The sequence below is a fragment of the Rhinatrema bivittatum genome, chromosome 10 (assembly GCF_901001135.1).
Source record: "Rhinatrema bivittatum chromosome 10, aRhiBiv1.1, whole genome shotgun sequence".
Taxonomy (NCBI): Eukaryota; Metazoa; Chordata; class Amphibia; order Gymnophiona; family Rhinatrematidae; genus Rhinatrema; species Rhinatrema bivittatum.
Window position 1 is genome coordinate 6,060,254 of NC_042624.1, and position 18,689 is coordinate 6,078,942.

An 18,689-nucleotide genomic window follows, 5' to 3' on the forward strand; every position below is an offset into this window, starting at 1 on the left:
CTCCCCACTCCAATCCTGGTACCACAGATTGTATTCCTAATTTTCCCTCCTCTACCTCTACCTCCCCCTACTCCAACCCTTACCTTTAGAAATTCTGCCCTTGTGCTGGTATCTTAATACTCTAGCACAATTCCAGCCATTTTCAACATTGTATGAAATGTTGGGAATGTAAGCTATGCTCCTATGTTATCCAGTTAATTTTAGTCAGATACGTGTCCAAAATATTCAAAAGTCAGCATTTAGCTAGGTAACTCCCAAATAGCTGTATAGATGGGCACATTCAACTCAGGAGTGTTTGGGGAGGGTGGTGTTTCACAGACAGAGGAACTAACTGCACATTTGATATCACTGAGCAATTTCTTTCAGGTGAATTGATGAAAAATACAGCAAAAGGAGTTTGCATCCTCCACTCCCCAGTCCAAACCCAGCATTCCTGTCCCCCCTCCCCTCCCTGGAGCCAGGAGAGTCTGACCATACACTCCCCAGCCCAACCCCCAGCTTTATAAACCCCCTCCCCAGGACAATACATTCCCTCTCCCCTCCCCAGCACATTCCCAACCATCTCCTCAGCTCCAGCACTGCACACTCTTACCCTCCTCCTCGGCTCAGTGTCGGCACAGCCTGACCCCCCTGCCACAGCCTGATCACTTTCTCAGCCCAGTCCCAGCACATTCATGGCTCCCATCCCTAACCAGGTCCCAGAATACTCTGACCCCTCCAGGTCCCAGCACACTCCCGACCCTGTCCCAGATGGACTTGCCAGTCCCCATCAATATTACTTGCCTCTTTCTTCTGCAGCCCCCACCACTGGCAGCAAAAAAGCAGAGGAAGGAACAGAGAATGAACAGAGGCGGCACTGCTGTCTGCCTCCTGCCACCATGGCAATCATCAGGCTGGCCCTAGGACTGGAAGGATATTTTCAGAGTTCCCACTGCTGGGGGGAAAGAGAAAAAGACCAGTTGGTGCCAGCGCTTATGCTCCCACTGATATCACTGTCAGGCCGATTCAGTAAAAGTCACGGGAGAGGTGCTGATCGCTCGCTCTCCTGACGCGTGCACAGGCCACTCTCCTGTGAGCGCAATTCAGGAAGGAACATACAAATTAGGGCCCGTGGTAAAAGGAGGCGCTAGGGGCACTAGTGCGTCCCTAGTGCCTCCTTTTTGACAGAAGTGGCGGCTGTCAGCGGTTTTGACAGCTGACGCTCAATTTTACCGGCATCGGTTCTCGAACCCACTGACAGCCACGGGTTCGGAAAATGAATGCCGGTAAAATTGAGCATCCATCTTCCGAGCCGTGGTCTGCAGGCAGATTTTTACTTTTTTTTTTACTTTTGGGGCCTCCGACTTAATATCGCTATGATATTAAGTCAGAGGGTATACAGAAAAGCAGTTTTTACTGCTTTTCTGTACAGTTTCCCGGTGCTGGCCGAAATTAACGCCAGCCTTTGGGTAGGCGATACTTTCTGTATTGCACGGGAATAACTAATAGCGCCCGCAACATGCATTTGCATGTTGCGGGCGCTATTAGTTTCAGGGGGGTTGGCCGCGCGTTTTCAACGTGCTATTACCCCTTACTGTATAAGGGGTAAAAATAGCGCGTCAAACTCATGGCCAAACGCGGGCTAAAAGTGCACTCCACTGGAGCGCACTGTACTGTATCAGCCTGACACGCAGGTAAGGTGGGGAGTGGACAGTGAGGCGTGCCTGCTAATGCCTGCATTTGTATTCCACTAGCCTCCAGTTGTACTGAGCAACACCAAGTGGTAGCAGAGGGTATTCAGTGTCTGGTGAGGGATGTGAAGACAGACAATGCCTAAGCATAGTATTTATAAATATTCTGTGACTCCACTAGCCACTACTCAACCACAAAATGAGTCATTTCCTTTCATTTAGTTTTAATCCTTCTTAACTTACTTGCTATTTACTGCTCAGTATTTGGCTTCAAAATATCTTTGGCTTAGAAACTCAAAGGGCTCAGGAGGTTAAGGAGATAAACAGATTTGATTTATCCAGAGACTTTATAACGTTGAAAAGTCTCATGAATAAAAAAAAACAGCATAGTACATACCTGCTTTTAGCTTTCTTAATTTTTTCTAACAATTACATATAGCAAGAGAATAAGTGATATCGGAATGTCGTTCTCAGGCTGGCATTTCCCCAGAGTGAGTGGAAACTGTGAAGCACATTGCTAGAACAAGGGATACTACAAATGGAAAATGCAACTTCTTTCAGTTTGAATTGTAAGTGAGGTTAAAGTTCTCAGATGGAATTTCCAATGTAAATGGTTGTTTTGAGCAAAATGCTTTGGGCCTTGCCTTTGTGCTAATTTTAGTCTATAAAAAAAAATCATATTGTATTTTTCAGAGAAGAGAGGCCTAAGACTGCTACAAGGATATTGGATCTTTCTCCTCAGTTTCAGTGGAATTTAGGTAGAGCATGCTGCTACATTCCTCAGTGGGAATGCACCAACATCACAATTGTCACAGTGGCAATAATTAGCATCTGAAGGTAACACAGTAGTTCACAATTGTAGATCCAAATGTTAACAGAACGTAAAAATGTAGGAAATGGCATCACTACAAATACAGACTAATTTAATTATTATGTTGGAACCTCCAACTGTGCAATGCACAGTATTTATGACTTTATTCGGACTAGGGTCAGTCAGAATTCATTTTAATCAGAACAAGGACTCATTCACTTTGTCTAATATTAGAGACTTTATTGACAGTGTTATCAATTAAATATAACGCATTGATATAATGATCATTTAGGTGATTTACAAAGTTAGAGGCAGTTTCACAGTTTCTTAAGTAGCACTACAACTTACCAAATTCAAGTCTGCACAGATTTAATTTAGAGTAATCACAAATATCTACCCTATACATAAAGTAACTTCAGGCCTCTTTAACTAAAGTTTTTTCTCTCAACACCCTGGCAAACTACAGCTGAAGGAGATGGGTGACTCCTCTCTGCGACGACATTGGCATCTGTGCTCATCTATTTGCAGGTTAGGGAAGCTTAACAGATGGGCACAGGCATCTCGGGTCAGCAATTATTTTCAATACTGATGATCAGTATTGTTTCACTCCCTTTTATAGAACTGAATGCGCATAATGCATGCACAGTCAATGCATATGAACTCTCTGATTGGGAGTTTCAAACGTATTTATAAAAGTGAAGAGTCATGGTAGCATCGAGAACTTCATAGTTTCTAACTGATGTTAAACACGAGAGACCTCAGATCAATAACCTAGACAAAATGATGGCAGTGTTAAGGATATGTTTTATAGCCTAAGCATTCTTTCCCACTGGCCCTTAACAGATATAAACATTGAATCGCCTGAGCCCAAGATGGCATTCTCCCTCTTGCAACCCAATTAAAAAAGAAAAGGTAATTGCAGCCCAATGGGGCAGCAGAACAATGTAGGACCAGATCCCTTAAAGGGGTAGCCACCAATTTTATTTTTTAAATAAATAAATCTTTATTTTAAAGCATCATCAAGGTGCTTCTTTTCTGCTCACATAGTTTTTGCTCTAAAAAATATGGTTTCCCCCAATGCTGGTACAGGTCTACTTGTGCTATCATGCCCCAACTCTCTCACCTCCTTCTCTTTGCAACTTGACCCTAGCTGGAAGAAAAGTATCAGCAGCTTCAAGCCTGCTTCTCCTCCAGCAGGATCTGCTTCTCCCCTTCTTGGTTTAATCAGCTGTTTAACTACATTATATACCCTAGATACAAGGTACCAAAATGGTTTGCTCAAGTCCATGCACTTAAAAAACAAAGGTAAATCTTAACATAAGAACATAAGAAGTTGCCATATTGGGTCAGACTGAGGGTTTATCAAGCCCAGCATCCTGTTTCCAATAGTGAGCAATCCAGGATACAAGTACCAAACATTAAATAATAATAAGTAGCTAATTCCTAAATCAATGACTAATATCAGTTTATGGACTTTTTCCTCCAGAAACTTGTTCAAAGGTTTTTAAACCCAGATAAGATAACTTCCTTAACAGTATCCTCTAGAAATGAATTCTAGAGCTTAATTATGCGTTGAGTGAAAAATAATTTCTTCAATTTGTTTTGTGCTATTTTCTAACTTCATGGCATGCCCCCTAGTCCTTGTATTCTCTGAAAGACTAAACAAACAATTTACATTTACCTGCTCTTGTCCTCTTGTGATATTATAGACCTCCTTTGTATCCCCCCTCCTCAGCCGTCTCTTCTCCAAGCTGAACAGCCCTAACCTCTTTAGTCTTTCCTTGTAGGGGAGCCATTCCATCTACTTTACCATTTTGGTTACGCTTCTCTGTACCTTTTCCAATGCATCAATTCCTTTTTGGAGATGCAGCGACTAGAATTGCACACAGTGCTTAAGGTGTGGTCTCACCATCGAGCATACAAAGGCATTATAATATTCTCTCTTTTATTCATTCCCTTCCTAATAATTCCTAACATTCTGTTTGCTTTTTTAACCACCACAGAACACTGAACTGTCAATTTCAATGTATTGTCCACTTTGACACCTAAATCTTGTTCCTGGGTGGTAACTCCTAACAAGAAACTTAACATTGTATACGTACACCATGGGTTATTTTTCCCTATATGCATTACCTTGCACTTGTCCACATTAAATTTCATCTTCCAGTCTTACAAGGTTCTCCTGCAATTGATCACTATCCGCCTGTGATTTAACTTCTCTGAATAATTTCCTGTCTTTTAACCAGTTTGCAATCCACAAGTAATTGCCTCCCATGCCATTACTTTTTTATTTTCTTAGAAGCCACTCATGGGGGACACTGTCAAACACCTTCTCAAAATTCAAATACACCACATCTACTGGCTCACCTTCATTGACATGTTTATTAAACCCTACAAAAACTATTTGTGAGGCAACATTTCCCCTAGGGTATATACATGCTGGCTCTGCCCCATTAAACCATGTCTATCTATATATTCAGTGATTTGATATTTTAGAATTGTTTCCATGATTTTTCCCAGCATTGAAATCAGGCTTATCAGTCTGTTGTTTCTCGGATCACCCCTGGAGCCTTTTTTAAATATCAGGGTTACATTGGCTACCTTCCAGTCTCCAGGTTCCAAATGATAGGTTACAAATCACTAATAGACCTGAAATTTCATTTTTTTAATTATTTCAGAAGTCTGGGGTATATATTATCTAGTCTGGGCAATTTGCTACTCTTCAATTTGTAAATCTGGCCTGTCGGCAGAATGGGTATCTCCCCAACATCTTCATTAGTAAACACAAAAGCAAAGAATGAATTTATTCTTTCTGCAACTGCCTTATCATCCCTAAGTGCCCCTTTAACCCCTCAATCCTCTAAAGGTCCAACCAAATCAAGGTCTTCCTTCTTTGGTTATATTTTAAAAACATTTTTATTAAGAGTTTTTGCCTCTGTGGCCAACTTCTTTTCAAATTCTTTCTTAGCCTGTCTTATTAGTATTTTACATTTAATTTGCTAATGTCTATGCTTTTTCTTATTTTCTTCAGTTGGATCCTTCTTCCAATTTTTGAAAGTTTTTGGCTAAAATAGCCTCTTTCACTGAATCTTTAAACAAGCTGGCAGGCTTTTGGCCTTTCTTTAACCTTTAATGCATGGAATACATCTGAACTGCACTTCTAAGATGGTATTTTTAAACAATGTCCACTCTTGTTGTAAATTCTTAACATTTGTAGCCGCACCTTTCATTTTTTTCTATTCTCATTTTATCAAAGTCACCCTTTTGAAAGTTTAGGGTTAGAGCTGTAGATTTACTTATTGTCTCCCTTTCAGTCATAAATTCAAATTGGATCACATTATGGTCACTATTACTGTTACCTTTCTCTCTCCAAATCCTGCATTCCACAAAGAACTGAATCTAAAATAACTTTTCATGTTGATTCCCGAACCAATTGTTCCATGAAGCAGCCATTTATTCCATCCAAGATCTTTATCTCTCTAGCATGTCCTGATGTTACATTTACCCAGTCAATATTGGGTTAATCAAAATCTCTCATTGCATTGCCAAATTGGTTAGCTTCCCTTATTTCTCTTAGCAACTCATTTTCCATCATTTTGACCAGCTGGATGGTAGTATACTCCTATCATTATGCTCTTCCCCAGCACACATAGAATTTCTGTTGTGCATATAAAGGTAAATTTTTAAAGAACATCGCAGGCATTCATGGGCATGTGGTTCCCAGAAGCGCACATGGACATGCCGATTTTATACCTGCACGCGCATGTGTGCGCAAGTGCCGACTTGCACGCGAAGGGAGTGGGTCATTTTATAAAATATGTGCGTCAATGAACTGGGCCATCCCCATTTCCCTCCCAGTCCACTCCAATAAAGTAATGGTCTGGGATGGAATTTCCTACACTTCCTATCTATCCTGTCTGCTTTTTTCCCCACTCATCCTTGACCTCTAAATCAACCTCTAATAGTTTTTTTTCTATACTTACCTGCTCCCCGGAGCAGTTGTAAGTAGTAGGGATGTGCAGAGCAAAATTTTATGTTCATATTTTTTATGTCCGAAAGGGGGTCCCACTTGCGGCCAATATGGACATAAAAAAAATCCAATGAGTTGGGTATATGTACATATGTGCAAAAAAAAAATTTAAACCCCCTCACCCTCCTTAATCCCCCCCCCAGACTTACCACAACTCCCTGGTGATCGAGCGAGGAGTGAGGACGTCATTTCTGCAATCCTTGGCGAGAAGCATGTGACGTCGGTGGCACGTCGAGTGACGCGGCGCCACGTGATTCCCGGCGAGTTCGCGCCGGACGGCTCGTTCGGCCCAAAAAGAACTTTTGGCCAGCTTGGGGGGGCCTCCTGACCCCCCCAAGCTGGCCAAAAGTTCTTTTTGGGCCGAACGAGCCGTCCGGCGCGAACTCGCCGGGAATCACGTGGCGCCGCGTCACTCAGACGCGACGTCACGTGATTCCCGGCAAGTTCGCGCCGGACGGCTCGTTCGGCCCAAAAAGAACTTTTGGCCAGCTTGGGGGGGCCTCCTGACCCCCCCAAGCTGGCCAAAAGTTCTTTTTGGGCCGAACGAGCCGTCCGGCGCGAACTCGCCGGGAATCACGTGGCGCCGCGTCACTCAGACGCGACGTCACGTGATTCCCGGCAAGTTCGCGCCGGACGGCTCGTTCGGCCCAAAAAGAACTTTTGGCCAGCTTGGGGGGGCCTCCTGACCCCCTCAAGCTGGCCAAAAGTTCTTTTTGGGCCGAACGAGCCGTCCGGCGCGAACTTGCCGGGAATCACGTGACGCCGGCGTCACTCGACGTGCCACCGACGTCACATGCTTCTCGCCAAGGATTGCAGAAATGGCGTCCTCACTCCTCGCTCCATCACCAGGGAGTTGTGGTAAGTCGGGGGGGGATTAAGGAGGGTGAGGGGGTTTATATTTTTATTTTGGCTCAACAATCGCGATTTCCCACATATCGAACATATCTATGTTCGATATGTGGGAAATCCGATCGTTTATGTCGAATCAATTTTTTAAGTAAAAAAAAATATATGAGTTGCGTTTTACTAATGCGGTCAATCCGAATGCACACCCCTAGTAAGTAGTATGCACTGGCTGGCTGCCAGCACATGCTTCACTGGGACTGTCCTGGCTGGCCCCTGCCCCTGGCACACCCCTTGGTTTGTAGGCCAGTCTTTCACATGGCCATGGATATTTGAATATGCCTGCAGGTTTCACATGCCACAGTCACGCGCCTATCTCCTGGGATTGGTGCACACCGGCTTCTTAAAATCGGCCCATTAGTCTCTTATAGGATCTTTATCATCTTGTATGCTTTGCCATCCCAAATAAAAAGTGCCACCCAGCCTCCAAGTTGATCCACCCTATCATTGCTGTATAATTTGTACCCTGGTGTAGTACTGTCCCAATGGTTATCCTCTTTCCATCAGGTCTCTGAGATGCCAATTATGTCTAACTTCATTCAGTCCTATACACTCTAAATCTTCTATCTTATTTCTTAGACTTCTGGCTTTGGCATACAGACATTTCAAAATATGGTTTATGTTGGCATTAACAACCTGCTTATCAGATTGCAGGGATAATGTGTAATCTTTTAACTCATTTGGTTCTTTACTTATAGGCACATGGAAAACCTTTGCTTTTATTGGAAACCCTCTTTTGGGATGCCCTAAATTTCCTGCTTCATTAGTATTCTTCAAAGAGACATTCCTCTGAACCATGTGCTATTGAGTGACTGTCGGCTTTCCCCTTTGTTCTAGTTTTAAAGTCTGGTGCCATCCTGCTGAAAGTAGAGCCCATCCATTCAGAAAAGAATCTCACTTCCCCAAAAGGTTGGCCAGTTCCTTACAAAACTGAAACCTTTTCCCTTCATCATTGTCTCATCCATGCATTGAGGTTCCGGAGCTCTGTCTGGCTCTGGGGTACCTGCACATGAAACAGGGAGCATTTCAGAGAATGTTATCCTGGAGTTTCTAGATTTGAGCTTTCTACTTAAAAGCCTACATTTGTTTTCCAGAACCTTCCTCCCACACTTTCCTAAGTCATTGATTCCTACATGTATCTGGATGGCTGGCTCTTCCCCAGCACTGTCTAAATTCCTATCTAGGTGACGTGTGAGGTCTGCCACCTTCGCATCAGATAAGCAAGTTACCAGGTGATCCTTACATCCACCAGCCAACCAGCTATCAGCTGGAGAGTAGGTTCTTGCTACAGGATCACTTTGTGCTATACCAGGTTGATGTCTTCCAACCATGAGACCTTCCTCCTCCAAAGCAAAACCAGGGCCGCCAGACTAGAGATAACACTTGGCTGCTTTGTCCCTGAAGTTTTCATTTTTAAGTTTCTTTTAATAAAGTTGTTTGGGGTAAACTGACATACAGTAAGATGGCTGTCCCAAGGAAATACATTTTCCAGAAGCCCTTGGAGTCAGCTTCTAGAAGATCTAAGTAGGTAGGAGTTGAAGGTAGGGAGGAGTCACCCACACTTGCAATAGAAAGCTAGCAGCTGTATAAATGCAGAGTTCTGGCAACTGTGAGACCAGCAGAATTGACATAGAGATTGGAAGATCAGGACCAGATGGACAGCCTAACCCAGCCCAAGAGCTTATTTAGATGGAGGAAGACTGTGAGGAAGAGGACCAGAAACAGAATTTAGGATACAGCCAAGAGATTAAGTTAAGTGAACTTTTTTAAACCCGAAAGAGAGAAAACAAATGTTTATTCATTGGGCATTTTCTTGAGGAATAAATCAAATCTTCCTAGAGGTCTTGTGAGAAGCCAGACAGAGCTAACAGACCCAAATACAATGGAATACTGCTGAGCCCTGCCTATGATTTGCTTTTCTTGTTGTTTAAAACATTCAACTTTAGCTGATGTAAAGGGCTGTATATTTGTTTTACCAAGAGTCAGATATTAATGCAGGTAGAGTGGAATGTACAAACTAATTGCCGGACCACATTGTCACCTGAGCCCCCACAGAGAAATGGTGAGTGCAGGGTGGACAGATCACCCAGTGCAGGGGCATCTCAGTTATTTGTGGTAGGGATGTGAATCGTGTCCTCGATCGTCTTAACGATCGATTTCGGCTGGGAGGGGGAGGGAATCGTATTGTTGCCGTTTGGGGGGGTAAAATATCGTGAAAAATCGTTAAAAATCGTTAAAAATCGAAAAATCGAAAAACCGACACATTAAAACCCCCTAAAACCCACCCCCGACCCTTTAAATTAAATCCCCCACCCTCCCGAACCCCCCCCCCAAATAACTTAAATAACCTGCGGGTCCAGCGGCGGTCCGGAACGGCAGCGGTCCGGAACGGGCTCCTGCTCCTGAATCTTGTCGTCTTCAGCCGGCGCCATTTTCCAAAATGGCGCCGAAAAATGGCGGCGGCCATAGACGAAAAAGATTGGACGGCAGGAGGTCCTTCCGGACCCCCGCTGGACTTTTGGCAAGTCTCGTGGGGGTCAGGAGGCCCCCCACAAGCTGGCCAAAAGTTCCTGGAGGTCCAGCGGGGGTCAGGGAGCGATTTCCCGCCGCGAATAGTTTTCGTACGGAAAATGGCGCCGGCAGGAGATCGACTGCAGGAGGTCGTTCAGCGAGGCGCCGGAACCCTCGCTGAATGACCTCCTGCAGTCGATCTCCTGCCGGCGCCATTTTCCGTACGAAAACGATTCGCGGCGGGAAATCGCTCCCTGACCCCCGCTGGACCTCCAGGAACTTTTGGCCAGCTTGTGGGGGGCCTCCTGACCCCCACGAGACTTGCCAAAAGTCCAGCGGGGGTCCGGAAGGACCTCCTGCCATCCAATCTTTTTCGTCTATGGCCGCCGCCATTTTTCAGCGCCATTTTGGAAAATGGCGCCGGCTGAAGACGACAAGATTCAGGAGCAGGAGCCCGTTCCGGACCGCTGCCGTTCCGGACCGCCGCTGGACCCGCAGGTTATTTAAGTTATTTGGGGGGGGGTTCGGGAGGGTGGGGGATTTAATTTAAAGGGTCGGGGGTGGGTTTTAGGGGGTTTTAATGTGCCGGCTCACGATTCTAACGATTTATAATGATAAATCATTAGAATCTGTATTGTATTGTGTTCCATAACGGTTTAAGACGATATTAAAATTATCGGACGATAATTTTAATCGTCCTAAAACGATTCACATCCCTAATTTGTGGTATCACACGATGCTGCCCATTTTTCAATGCAAAAGTATGTGTATGTATCCTTTGAAAATTGGTGTAAAGACTACGGATAAAAATTACCTGTGAGCTTTGCAGGCATGCAGGTAGTATGACAATTGCTCCAATAAAAGATTATATATTTAAACTATGAGACATAACATGGCATCTCTTTCACTTTCTTTTCACACTGCTTGGCATCAAGCCTCTCCCACATACATATACACCCCTTAAAGTTGTGCACGTTCAAAACTTTATGCATTGTTTTGGTCAGAAAAATCATAAGTGGGAAAAGTATTGCATTCGATGCATTGCATGTATTTGCACTTAAGCATATATATATACAGTACATGTGTATATGATCCGTGCAGGTTATAAAATAATATGCACCACTATATACATGCGTATATGCTGCTGCGCATAGTTGTTTGAAAATGTTCCTCCATATTGACTGGCAGTGGCTGACCCTTATTCATATTTTTATTTATAGCTTTATAGAATTCTCATAGATCAGTTAGGCACAACTTTGCTTTGCCTAATCCATGCTAATTCTTCCTCCTTTAGTTCTTGCTATCCATATGGCTAATAATTCTGTTATTGATAATAATCTCCAAGATTTTGCCAAACCCCAGTGGCAGGCTCACTAATCTGTAGTTTGCTGGATCACCCGTAGTCTTAAAAAACAGAAAAAAAAAATTACATTGGGTTCTTTCTTTTATTCAGGAAAAACGGAAGATTTGAACGATAGGGTATTGATACCAGTAATTGTGTTCCAATTCCATATTTGAGTTCCGTTAGAACTGTAGGGTAAATACTACCAGATGTTCTACTATTTCAATTGATAATTTGCTTTTGTACCTGCTGTTCCAGATCTACAGTGATTTTCTGATATTCCTTTGAATTGTCATGTAAAATGAATGATTCTGGATTTTGTAGCTTCCTGATATATTTTGCACTGAAGATCAAAGAAAATAATTAATTTAACTTATTTTTTTTTCAGCTAAGGCCTTATCCTCCCTGAACACCCCTTTCATCCTCTGGTCATTTAATGGTCCAACAGACTTCCTCACAGGTTTCTTGGTTTTTGATGCGCTTGAAATAGTTTTACCATTCAATTTTGTCTTTTTGATAATGTTCTCTTCAAATTATTGATTAGCCTGCCTTATTAATGTTTTGCATCTAATTTGCTAGTGCTTATGCTCTTTCTTCTTTTCCTTTTAAAGACCTGATTTCCAATTTTTAAAGACTGATTTTTTTTTTTTTTGTCGTTAATTACCTTGTTCACAGCCATTGCTGTGTCATTGTTTGCCTTGAAGCCATATCTAAGCAGGATCTTGTACTGAAAGATTCATATCATATTCTTCAGTGCTGGTGAGTGATAATTTCATATGCCCCTCTAATCCTTAACAATGGGAAGTTTGGGAATCTAACTCCAGAAGATTGAACCACAAATAGGATCCAAAAAAAAAAAGAAAAAAATCTTTCATGAAATGTTCTGCTTTTCTACCATTGACTAGCTGTTTAAGAATAGAAATGTATCCCTCTCCTCTGGATCCTGCTATTATCCAAATAAGAATAATTAATTCTATTAAAATGACACTTTAGCCTAAACATTTTCCATGTGTGAAATTACACCTATTGACTTGGCAATAAACATTATAGTAATAGCTAGGGTTTCAATTTCTCTGACTTATCAGGTAGTTTACCAGGATGAAGTAGCTTAATGTGTTTCTGTTTTTTGTTACATCAATTAAAATAACAAGATTTTATGAGATGGTTTATGGAGCAATCATTCAAATAGTGCTCTATCAAATATATCCCATGAAGTTAATATGTAGCTGACTACTCAGAAGCACAATGCAGGTATTTAGTGTTAGCATGTATTTAATTACCTTGTTCATAGCCATTGCTGTGTCATTGTTTGCCTTGAAGCCATATCTAAGCAGGATCTTGTACTGAAAGATTAATATCATATTTTTCAGTGCTAGAGAGGAAAGAAAAAAAAAAAGAGAAACATCGCTTCAGAAATGAGAAGGAAGTGAGTAGAGAGATCCCCGATCAGGGGACCTGCCCCCCGATGTCAGCACAGCCGGCCTCGAGCCGTAAAACGGCACCATGCCATCAGGCGTCACGCACCGTGCATTGCGCCGAAGGGGCACGACAAAGGGGTACTCCCCTTTGTGCACCCCTTAGTGCAATCTGGAGTGCCAGATCTATTTAGAAACTTAAAATCTGTGCAAAAAATGTCTCTCTATGTTATTTTAACATGTCTGTAACCTTCCCATGTTTGTAAACCAAATGATGGTATATAAAACCTGCTAAATAAATAAATATTTAAAATATCAAATATTGTATGAATATAATATATCAGGGATAAGTAGCTCCCATCCTGGAGTGCCTCAAGCAGGATTGGTTTTCAGGATATCCACAATGCAAATATATCTCATGCATGTTCATTGTAAATGTCCTGAAAACCAGACCTGTTTGCCCATCCCTGGAATATATTAACAAAATGAGGTATCACAACTATATTTCTGCAAGTGAAATTCATGCACATTTCTCATGTATATACCATGGTATTACTAGCAAATCTAAAATGTATATAGACATTTGTGGTCAATCCACAGACAGCTTTATGAAAAGCAGAAATATTTCCTCTTGCAATCTAGAGATAGAGTTCTTGGGAATCTCCCTTATTTTAACAGTCTGTACTATACATACATTTTACAGTCTTGATTTATTTTCTAATAACATTCCTAGTGCATATTAGATGCATATCCTCCTTGTACACAAGTAATACTCTTTGTTTACACTGTTTAATAAATGATATTAGTTTTCAATTCTTTAAGCTTTTTATCCCTACTGTTCCTATGAACACCTGAAAAAGGTCATGTAGGTATTGGTAAGAGGGGCATGAATTACCTCAGACTCACTGTATCTGATCATATTATGATTATGATAGCATGCATCACAAAATATATTACACATGCTAAATGAACAAATCAGACTACATTATGGGCCAGAGTTTTAAAAGCTTTTGACACACTTCAATGGGCTTTTGCAAGTTGCCCAGGGGTATATGTGTAAAAGTACATATGGAACTCATACGTCTACTTTTCCATGAACAAGAAAGAGGCTTTCTGGAGAACTGAGTTGGGGTATTATGCATGCTTTTGATTTTTAGAAGTGCATGCACACTTTTATGTCTAGCATGGTTTCCAATCACTGCTCTAGCTTTGAAAGTGGTCTTACATGTGAACTCCACTTTGAAAATTCAAGCTAAAGTCTGCATGCTGTTTTGGGTTCTATGTGTGACAATACAGCTGCTCAGGAGAATTCATTCAATGAGAGAGAGAGAGAGAGAGAGAGAGAGAGAGAGAGAGAGAGAGAGAGAGAGAGAGAGAGAGAGCTTCTTTATAAGTCTTTCCTATTAATCAACTATTTAGACCACTATAGTAGGGCCAGCTAGTAACTAGTGAGGTTTTGGTGGTGATGTAGGGTTTTTGGTGCCAGTTTTACATGCAGAATGAGATGTACGAACAGTACAGTAGACCTCATTGAAAATTTGACTTGCTTTGGAGTGAGAAAAGTCAGACCAAGATTAGATTATATCAATGTTTTCTCGCCCTAGTTGATAATACCCTAGTAGAGAGTCCATCAAGCTAGGGAGAGAGAACATTATAGAAATCTCAAATAGACCTGATCCCAAAACCCTAGACCACCACCAAAACCTCATCTTGAGTTACTAGCTGGCCTTCCTATAGTGGTATACACAGCTGACTACTGTGTGCACTACTCCAGAGGTTTTCTCTTTCTCTCTCTCCCTAAAAATGCCTGAAACAGAATATGTAATATTTATCATTAATGCTAGGAAAAAAGGTGTAGCTATTTTTGAATAAATTTGCCAAATTTACATTTGCGCTGCACGTGCATTGTGGCATTATTGTGGGCATTAACGCCATAACAATTTGATGAATGAACCTGAAAGTTTTTGATCAAGAATCGTGCTCTTTTCTTAACCTCTTCAAATAATTGCTTATACTATACTTCAATAAGTCAAAAAAGTTGACATCAATGAACTGTGAACTGATGTCTTCTTTCAATCAAACTACAGTTGTCTTTTGCTGCTTCATAAATCAAAAGTCTATTATATCTGTTTTATAAAACTAGATTATAAATCTTAGAATGTTTTGTTAGAAGTCAAGAATTAATAGTTTCCCTTGTTATGAAAATTCATGTGTTCCCTCTCAGATACATCAAAAGCAGGAAGTAAAACTAAAATCTAATATTAGCATCAAGCTTATTTCTCCTGAGCAAACATATCTCAAATATTTGGTAAGTTTGATTCACAAACATTTTAGTATAGTATTAAATATTCTTGGCAAAATGTTTTGTAAATTCATGCCTCACTATAACATTTTTCTCATAAAATATCAAAAATATGTCACAACAGAACATTATTGTATAAATTTCCTCAGGCAGAGGAACTACAGTAAAAATGTAGATCATTCTGCTATTTCTAAGTTTGGATATTCAGATATAAATATCTGTCTCTGCTGAGCATTTAAATCATCTGTCTTTGTGAAAGGATACAAAATGGCGCCGATGGCCCTTTGCCCTTACTATTTGACAGAGGCTATTGGTGCCATTGGCCAGCCTCTGTCACATGGTAGGAGCAATGGATGGCCGGCGCCATCTTAAAAATAATTACGCTGGCCAAAGCCTTCAAAGGGCCGCTAGACCAGGGGATCACACGCCGGCACTTGGCCGGCATGAACCTATGCCTGCCCAGAGGCAGGCGCAACTTGTGAAACAAAGGTGAGGGGGTTTAGGTAGGGGAAGGTGGGGGGGGGGGGGGGGGGGGTGGAAGGAAAGTTCCCTTCAAAGCTGTTCTGATTTCAGAGCGGCCCCGGAGAGAATGGGGGAAAGCCATCAGGGCTCCCCTAGGGCTCGGCACGTGCAAGGTGCACTAGTGTGCACCCCCTTGCGCTCACCGACCCCAGATTTTATAACATGCATGCGGCTGCACGCACATGTTATAAAACCGGGCATACATTTGTGTACACCGAGTTGCACATACCTCTTAAAATCCAGCCCCTATTGAAAACCATAAACCTTGCAGGATTGAATTTGGATTTAGATTTTTCATGTTTTTCATAATACACATTGCACTTTATTTTAATAGTCCGTTTTGTTTCTATTATAATGGTATCTGACTACACTTGCTTTGGTAGAACATGAAATATTAATGGTGGATGTCATCATATACATTGAAATACCCAACTCAAAAAGCACCAAAAAATGTTTTGGGGAATTATAAGATAATAATCAAATCACATTCAATTGCCCCATAAATATCTTTTATATAGATCTATGAATTCTTTATTGCTCACCAACCGTGAGTCATCTCATTCCAAATGCCACAACTATTCACTAGAGGCTACCGAGGCTGTATGTGACCCATTGTAGCCTACCTGTTTTAATTGGAAGAGAATATTTGTAAAAGATGGAGGAAGGGTTTCATATATATGAGTTTTAAACCCCCACTAGGGTGAACTCAACTTGTGTATATATAATCATGAACCAAACTTCCTCCATCCAATATTAAATGTCTGTCGGGACATTTAAAATATATCTGATAAAGTCTGTTAATGACATTTAAAAGAAAAAAAGTGAAACAAAAATTTACACAGGTGGTTTCATCTTGTTGCACACAATTTCAACAAAAATATTGGATGGAGGAAGTTTGGTTCATGTCAGTACACCAACGCAGTATTCTGATCAACTATTAAATATTACCACAGTGAAAGAAGTTAGACTCGCAAAAGAGTTTGTTCAGTTATTGCACCAATTTTATAGACCAAACTGCCATTTAAGAACATGCCATACTGGGTCAGACCAAGGGTCCATCAAGCCCAGCATCCTGTTTCCAACAGTGGCCAATCCAGGCCATAAGAACCTGGCAAGTACCCAAAAACTAAGTCTATTCCATGTTACCATTGCTAATGGCAGTGGCTATTCTCTAAGTGAATTTAATATCAAGCAGCATATAGCTGATTTTGGATGATTTAAAAAGAAGACTTATTTACTTATTAACCTTTCTTGTGTCTTTTTTCATGAACCATTTTTATATAGATGATTGTTGAAAGTGGCTACACATTTGGCCCTAGTTTACTGCATGACTATATATACACATTTATGTAATTACAATATATGAAATTTAGTGTGCCCTTAATGATGCATTAAGTGTGTAATTGGAATATTTATGAAATTTTATGTTAGCCAACCTAGAACAATAATGATTGAATGAGATGAGCTATAAATATTTAAAGATGCACTAATGGCCAGGACATTTATAGAGTCAGCAATTAGATAGCTTCCAGTGCACTGTTTATTTGATGTTTGTTCTGTCTTTCAGGCACTTCAAAGCAGGTTACATTCAGGTGCTGTAGGTATTTCCTTGTCCCTAGAGAGCTCACAATCTATGGGGGTCATTTACAATGCTGCAATATTTATTGCGGGTGGGGCAACATATTTTCAGAGGGATGTTTCTGCAATATTTTGCCCCTCCTGAGGAAAATATTATGGTGGGTTCCACACAATATTTTTTTCTTATGGAAAAAATCTGTGAGGAACAATATCAGGCGAAATGCTGAAAATGCATGCTGTTGGCCCCTTTCACCCAGCACCATCATTTTCTAAAAGAGTGATGTGGTCCAGAAACCCTGTCTCCCAATAATCAAAATCCCCCCAGGGTCTAGCTAGACTTCCACCCACCTACCTGCCGCAACACCTATTGAGGCCGCTGAAATGAGAAGAAGTTTAAAAAATAAGGACATGGGTGTCACATGATGCGGTGAACCTGGATAGCAGCTTAATCTCATGCTCCGGGTGCCATCCCCTAACATTATTCACCATCCATCTTACATTTGTGAGGTATCATGCTTAAATTTCAAGTAATTGGTTGTGGCTCGAATGTCGGTTCATTTTTGCCTGTTTAGAGAGGTTATGAGTACCAGAGCGGCAAAGAAAGAAATAAATCTACCATGTCTCACTGTAACCAAAATGGCAACCAACAAGGAAAATGTCTCTCAACCTAAGATAAGTGAATCAAATGCAATGACACTGACCACCTCCTGGGGCTTTGATTCACTCAGCACAAATATTGGATGTTCAGAATTCAATCGCTGAGTTTGGTCCATGAATTGACCAATTTGAAGGCAGATTGAGGGTTGTAAAGAATGACTCAATGGCTACACTGCAAAATTCATAACTTGGAGAAGCAGGTTAAGGAGCAAGCTGAAAAGCTTGAAGACTTAGAAAACAGATCCTGAAGGAGTAATTGAAACTAGTGGGCATACCTGAATCCCTATCTGAGAGTAATTTGGCACTGGAAGCGTGGCTGCTTTGTTACCCTCAGGTTGTCAGCTATGGAAGGTCTACTTAAAATTGAGCGTGCTTACCGACTGGGAACAACATAGGCCAGCAGAAATAAACCATGAGTGGTGATCATTAAATTGCTGAATTATATGCATAAGGCAGCAATTTTACAAGCATATCATAAATGCAGAGAATTAAAATGTGAAGAACATAAAAGGGTGGATTTTAAAAGCGCTGCACGCCTAAAAATCGGCACAAACATGTGTAAATACCCAGAGTGCGCGGAAAGCAAATATTGCATAGCGCCATTTGTGCGCATAAATGTGCCAGCGTGCATAAAGTTGTGCGCATAAAAAAGGGGAGTGTTGGGGCATGCGGGGGCATATACATGAGTTACGCACACTTGACGTATTTTATAAGGAACGTGCGCATATCACCTGGCATGTACAGCCAATCTCACACGCATATATTTACTACTGCCGGCCTGTATGCTTAAGGGACTGCTTACTTTCATCGGATGTTTCAGCTTTCTTGGCCTCCTCAATCTTGGTCACTTGATTCCGGAGGAAGGCAGAAGGAAGAGCTAGTGGGACTTACTGGTGGTAACAGGGAAACGGTGAAGTATTTACCTAGGCACTGTTGATTTAAGTCCAA

General features: G+C 41.5%; 1 long non-coding RNA gene across 1 annotated transcript in view; it reads right to left on the minus strand.

The window, feature by feature from the left end:
• Window positions 1-18,689, minus strand: part of LOC115100106 — a 230,522-nt gene that overhangs the window by 23,258 nt on the left and 188,575 nt on the right. The window contains exon 2 of the long non-coding RNA XR_003858963.1: window positions 12,548-12,639. This is a non-coding gene — a long non-coding RNA (uncharacterized LOC115100106). The remainder of the gene's footprint in view (window positions 1-12,547; window positions 12,640-18,689) is intronic.